This window comes from Euphorbia lathyris, chromosome 5 (genome assembly GCF_963576675.1).
Source record: "Euphorbia lathyris chromosome 5, ddEupLath1.1, whole genome shotgun sequence".
Taxonomy (NCBI): domain Eukaryota; kingdom Viridiplantae; phylum Streptophyta; class Magnoliopsida; order Malpighiales; family Euphorbiaceae; genus Euphorbia; species Euphorbia lathyris.
In genome coordinates, this window is record NC_088914.1 from 87,328,432 (window position 1) to 87,335,914 (window position 7,483).

Genomic DNA, 7,483 nt, shown 5'->3' on the forward strand with positions numbered 1-7,483 from the left:
TCAAGGCACTTCCATGTGAGAGATACATCATCTCTTCCATTCTCATAGCTCCATAATTTTGGATGATCATGAGAGATGACACCACTAGTTGAATTATAGTGTACTCTGTGATTTCAGGAGTGGTCAATGAATACATCCAAAGATATTCTCTTTGCAGTTAACATGGGACTCCTAACTTGGATCTTGGAAAAATGCTATACGGTTAAATTAACTTAGCAACCAAGGACTAAATCCTTGGGCAACCAAGGATTTAGGTTGGTAACGCGGCTCTCACTCGGTTGAAATAGCTGTTGAGCTCATTCTTTCAAAATAATTTACTGTTATTTAGGGTATATTATTTTAATTCTAAATAAAAAAAATCATAGTAAACATGATATTAAATATTTTTAATTTTTAATTTTTTTCATTCTATGGGTCTTAACAGTCGCAACCTCATCAAAGCTATTAAAAGGCTTTGCTCCTCCTTTGAGTTCGTAGAGTTCAGACACATTTTTAGAGAGCAGAATCGTGTTGCTGATCGCTTGGCGGCGGCGGGCCATGAAGGGACGTTAGGCGTTACTACCCTTCCTGTTTCCCCTAGTTTCATCTCTCCTCTTCTCTTAGAAGATAGAATTGGGATTAGCTTCCCTAGGCTAATTCCTGGGTAGTTTGTTATTGTTCGTTTTTCTTTTCCTTTTCTACCAAAAAAAAATTAATTTTAATTTTTAAATTTGAGGTAGTGAACGTTTAGTTTTATATTGTTTTAATTCTAAATAAAAAAAATTCATAGTAAACATGATATTAAATAATTTTAATTTTTTAATTTGAGGTATCCAGCTCCCTGAACTTGTCCAAAATAATAGATTAGCCAAGTTTCCGGTTACTGGCCGCAATGGTTACTGTCCGGACCGCCAGTTCCCGATTCCATCCGATTTGTTGCATTTTGCAACAAACCAGTTTAACTCGGACTTCGATTTTAACCTACATTGCAGGAAACTTCAATTTTATGGATATAATGAAGTTGTAACTAACAAGAAACACTCTGTTAAAATAATGCAAAACGTTATTACCTCCTCAAAAACCTTGGCATAAAATGAAAGGGCAACTGGAGCATTGTAAATTCCAGCACATCCACAAGGGCATTCTTTTCTCATCCTTTCATGAGGAGCACTATCACTCCCAAGGAAAAACCTTATGTTTCCAATGATCACAGCCAAAGCACAAATTATGTTAAAAGGGATATAGGAGGTAGGATACGGAAAAACAAAGGGATAACTTATTTAGATGAAAAAGTCTAATTTGTCCCTCAAATTTTAGTATTTATTTCATTTGTTGTGCTTTAAAATTTTTGTAGGGTATTCCAAATATTTTTCAAGTTAATTTTAATCTTTGAACTTTTTAACAACCTAAATTTGTCCATATATTATTGTAGTATCAATATCTAATAAAATTAATTAAATTTATTGTACCAAAAAATACTATTATCTATCATTTTAAATATATTAGTTATTCCATTTTTTGTGTTTTGAAAATTTAATATTGTGTTCCAAATATTTCTCAAGTTATTCCATTTTGAAAATTTAATACAATGTTCCAAGTATTTCTCAAGTCGGGTTGATAGATTAAATTTAATTAATTCCAATAATATAATTTTTATTTAAATTTGGATAGGGATAATATAATAAAATGAATCATTTTATCCCTATCCTACATATCAAACATGGGATAATAAACAGTATTATCTTATTTTTATCCATATCCCTATCTCAACATTTATCCCCATAGAAAAAGTGATTAGTGGGTTCACTTGTTTTACAAAATAGACCAACCACTGATTTTGCATCTCGTTTTTTTCACGATCGCTATTGGATAAAGCAATCTATTCATAGTCAGTTATCACTAAAACAACTCACTTTTTCCCAGGTCAATGTTCATTATTTTTAAACCTCTTTTTGGCTAGATAAGCTCCTTAATTTTGTCAATTATTACTTTTAGCATTTTTAATCAAACATATATACATAAGAGCAACTTAAAAAATAGATACTATATCATAGTAAGATATATCTTCTATTTTTTATAAGTTAGATTTTTCTTCAACCGAAGCTGATAAGATCAGGAGCCTACATGTGCCTGACCATGGGAGGCGTGCAAACCAAATGATATGGAACTCAACTAGGGGTCCAAAGAGTTAACTAACCTCCAACAGGACGTCTAATACCAATTTCAGTACTGTTGCACCGCCAATGGTGCATCCTCTGGCGGCATATGTGGATACTTTCCGGGCAAAATAGATTACGGGAGAGAGAAAGCATCATTGCTTTGCAGCTATCAAACTCATTAGACCCGCTATAAAGGGGGTCAAATGAGTTTGATAGCGACAAAGTAATGACACCCTCTCTCTCCCATAATCTACTTTACCCGGAATATATCCACATGTGTCGCTAGAGAATGCACTATTGGCAACAGTACTGATATTGGTATTAGAAGCCATGATAGAGGTTAGGTTAACTCTTTGGGGCCCTAGTTGAGTTTCAGATTGTTGGTTTACACGCCTCAAGTGGTCGGGCACATGTAGGACTTTGACTTTATAAGCCTCGTGTATCAGATTCAGCTTCGGCTGGAAAAAAAATCTAACTTATAAAAAATAGAAGATATATCTTACTATGATATAGTATCTATTTTTTAAATTGCTCTTATATGTATGTTTGATAAATAATGATTAAAAATGCTAAAAGTAATAATTGACAAAATTAAGGAGCTTATGTAGCCAAAAAGGGGTTAAAGGTTAAAATAATAATAATAATAATAATGAGCATCAACATGAGAAAAAGTAGGTTATTTTAACAATAATTGACTAAGAATAGATTGTTTTTGTTTTTTAAATGAAGAATAGATTGCTTTATCCAATAGCGATTGAGAAAAAAACGAGAAGCAAAATCGGTGGTAGGCCTATTTTGTAAAACAAGTGAACCCACTTCCAGTAAAGGTGTTTTGCATCCTCCACATGATGTAAAATGCAACACTATAAAATTTGTAATGCTAATTAATGCCACAAGTTCCAGTGGAAAATCCTTTTTTTTTTGTAGGAAAGAAGCATCTTTGAACCTCTAATCTTTTCGATTTTTATTCATTGAGCCTCTTATCTTCCAATTTGACACATTAAGCCCTCAATCAATCATAATTGCCATTGAACCCCTGTTTGTCAAACTACTCATTGCATATGCTTTTGAAATTGTATCTTTTAGAGTTCAAAATAAGGTTTTTACAATTTCCTTATAGCCATATCGCATTAACAAAAACTATTTTCACACAGTCAAAATTCAAATGTAAATGAAATGAACAAGATTCTATTAACCAAAGTTTTTGTTCAAAACTGACTTTTCTAGTCATCATGGGCTTAATGTGTGAAATTATGATTAATCAAAGGCTCAATGTGTCAATTTGAAAGATCAAGGACCTCAAAATGGTTTTTTTTGTAATAATCTAACTAAATGTTGCTCTAATATCCAATAAACAAATAACGTTCTAGGACAAAAGCTTCTAAATATTCAGTGTTCATGTGCTATATGTTAAATCAGCCTATTATGACATTTAAATCATGTGATTAGGCATGGACATTTAGCATTTGAAACTCTTCCTAAAAGATGGCTATGGCACTTACCGTGGGTTTCTCTCTTGAAAACAGGAAGGCAATAATTATGACGGTTGCCGCCACAAGATTAGATGTACATTAAGTATTATATATGACGGTTAAAGTTTATCTCTACAATGCATTTCATAATTAAGAATAAATTATATATCATGTGCAACGAATACTTCATCGGCCATCGCAAATAAAGCTTTTTCCACTATTGCGGATTTAACAAATCTGATCAATGAACAACGAGATAGATACCATTTTATTGGAAAATACTTTGTATAAGAAAAAAAATAGTACATCTATTACATTTTCATCAGTAAGATCCAACATATAAACCTGGATCATAATAGAATTTCTCAAACTATAACAATGACTTCTCTTGTGGTAATAATAAGCTGGAGTTAGGTTGAAACTAATCCAATAACCCAAAATGGTCCATCAACAACCAAACAAGAGTAATAAAATCTCATCATTTGCTTAATTGTTGAGCAGTTGCACCACAATGACTAGCACCATATGATAACGATTCTACCCAAACTTGGCTCACTATCTTCCATTTCTTGTCTTTCAAATCTTTTGCTAACATACATGCTTTGAACAACACAGACAAACTCTCATTTTTCTTCACAAAATCATTTGTTTGAAAGCATGTATCAATATTAAGTACCATTTTACATGCTGTCTTTACTTTTTGTGGCCTCAATCCTCTTTCTCTTAAAGAATCTTTTTGCGTTCACGCAGTTATCCTCATATCTTAGCTTTGTCATACCCGCAATTGTTGTCATCATAGTTGGTCTCCATATTAGGATATATAACATGTAATCTGACAAGATGTTGCTGAATTCTCTTGCTTCACAATCTTCAGCGTTGTCTGTCTTCTTTTCTCCACTATACAGCAGCTCAGTTACATTTATAGTGGAGAAAAGAAGATAGATATCACTGAAAATTGTAAAGCAAGAGAATTCAGCAAGATCTTGTCAGATTACATGTTATATATCCTAATATGGAGACCAACTATGATGTCAACAATTGCGGGTATGGCAAAGCTAAGATATTAGGATACCTACGCGGACACAAAAAAAAAAATCTTTAAGAGAGAGGATTGAGGCCACAAAAAGTGAAGACATCATGTAAAATGGTACTTAATATTGATACTGACTTTCAAACAAATGATTTTGTAAAGGAAAATGAGAGCTTGTCAAAAGATTTGAAAGATAAGAAATGGAAGATAGTGAGCCAAGTTTGGGTAGAATTGTTGTCATATGGTGCTAGTCATTGTGGTGCAACTGCTCATGCTCAACAATTAAGCAAAGGACGAGATCTTATTACTCTTGTTTGATTGTTGATGGGCCATTTTGGGTTATTGGATCAGTTTTAACCTAAAACCAGCTTATTATCACCACAGGAGAAGTCATTGTTATAGTTTGAGAAATTCTATTATGATCCAGATTTATATGTTGGATCTTATTGATGAAAATGTAATAGATGTACTGTTTTTTTTTTCTTATACAAACTATTTTCCAATAAAATGGTATCTATCTCGTTGTTCATTGATCAGATCTGTTAAATCCGCAATAGTGGAAAAAGCTTCATTACCAAAGCCTTATTTGTGATGGCCGATGAGTATTCGTTGCACATGATATATAATTTGACATTCGTGATGCTTAATTATGAAATGCATTGTAGAGATAAACTTTAACAAGTACTAGGGAAAGTACAAAAACAAAACTTATGGTTTCACACATCTGCAAAAACGCTGATATGGTTGAAAAGTTTGCAAACACTGATCTAAGGTTTCCTCTAAGGAAGATCACCAGCCTACTACTCATAGCATTATATAATCCGCGAATTCTACAAACGTTGATAACGATACCACAAACCCAATTAAGATTCCTCAAATCATAAACCACATAGCCGCTTTACATCAAATTAGAATTACAACTTCGTTAGAAGGGAGGAACTCACTTGACACCGACTGAGACTGTTTTGCAGCGTATTGAAGGATTTGCTATAGGCCTTCTCTAATAGCAGTCTGCCTATCAAATATCGCTTGAAACCTACATTCATCAAGCACAACCCATAAGCACAAACCTAGACATAATCCTATAATGGAAAGGGGATAACGAATACCCTCATTGGCCTATATTGTGATGTATATATTAAGGTGTACTGAATTTAACTCATAACATTTTGCTTCATCGTAAGTTTTAAATCTGAAGGAGAGACCAAGTAGAGCAACTTAAGGTTGGCTAGCTGGAGACAATGTTTCACGCATATACAACAACAAAAAGAAAAGGCATCCCACATTGCAATTTAACTTCATTGTGAATTGCTGCAGTGTATCCCACATACAGTCCAAATTATGTATTATAAATAAACGCCTATTTGTTGTTTTCTGATTTAAATTTGGGGCTAACTCCATAAGTTCGGTCTGTGTTAGAGCTGCTGAAACGGACCTTGGAAATACTAAACGGTTAATAAATAACCTTAGTTGTCAAGGATTTTTTAGTTCAGTAACGTGGCTCTAACGCGGTGGAAATCCACCCGAACTGTTGAGACCCCACATGACCTGATGAACATTTAAAGAAACATAGCTATTTTTACCAGATTCTGAGGCATACCTTTTACCTGTTTACACAACCTAGAATGACAAACAGATTCTCTGTTTGACTGCTTTCTCCTCTTTCTCTTTTATCTCTATCATCCTAATGACAATGATTAACAACATGATCATTGTGAACAAGTATATCAGGAGATGAAGAAGCCAGCAAATTAAATACAGAATCCTTTTAAATCCCTCAACTTTGTAAGCTTTCCATAGGATACAGCTATTTCAACAAATTTATAGGCAATTAACGAGCATAAGCAAGTTATTGTATAGGGTTGATATACTCTCTGAGCCACAAAAACTTCCATTTTAATTTTGTAGTTTTTGTTATGTTTCCCCAAATTGATATACTCGACCAATGCATAACACTTCCCATCAGCATCCGTACAGAAAAATCAATATAAACCAACATAATAAGCATAAGCAGAGCAGAAATCTAAAGTTAAAATTTCATTAGAATGAGATAATCATTATAATCAGATAGAAGAAAACCTCACACAAAGATAGAAAAGAAAAGCACCAATATATATCACTCACACCCTACTCACAAATTAATATATCATGGCAGAGGAAACTCAAAGAACACAAAAAAAAAATAGAAATTGAAAACTTACATGATAGAGTGAAGACCGAGCTTCCGAAGAAAGGAAAAGTTCAGAGGTCCGAAAGCAGATGGATTAGGTCGGGGAAGAATGGAGGAGAGGGATTAGGTCGGTGAAAAATAGAGAAAAGGGTTAGCTTGAGGTTTAGATCGGAGAAGATGCCGCCTAAAAAAAGAGGTATTAGACTGGAGCAGAAAAACGGATTAGGTCGGAGAGCACAGGAGTGAAATCGTCGATCTTCAGAAGAGGGCGGCTTGTCGAGCTGGAAGAAGAGAATAGTGGAGAAAGAGAAAGGGGGTTAGGGTTCTATCTTTATCTGTTGTCATTTTATATTTCTTAGGATAAGATATCAAAATACGCTTAAGGTCTTGTTTGGATGGAGTATTTTAAAGTAAAGTAATGTAGGAAAAGATAAGTGAAGTGAATGAAATAATTTGGTATATTTGGATAAAAGGTAAGGTAAGTGATGGTTTAATAATGTAATTGTGTTTGTTTTGATGGTAAGGTAAAGTAAGGTAAGGTAAGGTAAGTTATATACAAAATTACTTTTATATCCAAACAATGTCTAATTTTAAAATAAAATATAGAGGGTAATTTTGAAAAAGAAAAATCTGTCACCTCTCTACCCTCCAATTTGGGGTGTAAAGAAAATCA

General features: G+C 33.5%; 1 long non-coding RNA gene across 3 annotated transcripts; it reads right to left on the minus strand.

Moving 5' to 3' along the window:
• Window positions 1–691: 691 nt before the first annotated feature.
• On the minus strand, window positions 692–7,155 carry LOC136229461 (uncharacterized). Of its 3 annotated transcripts, XR_010689117.1 has the most exons (5): window positions 6,842–7,149; window positions 6,241–6,324; window positions 5,585–5,676; window positions 1,050–1,170; window positions 692–960 (listed from the first exon to the last, which is right to left on the minus strand). It is a non-coding gene; the product is annotated as an uncharacterized lncRNA (long non-coding RNA). The 3 variants fall into 3 exon arrangements; XR_010689115.1 differs by having other exon boundaries at window positions 1,050–5,676; window positions 6,842–7,155; XR_010689116.1 differs by lacking the exon at window positions 6,241–6,324 and having other exon boundaries at window positions 1,050–5,676; window positions 6,842–7,155.
• Window positions 7,156–7,483: the final 328 nt, after the last annotated feature.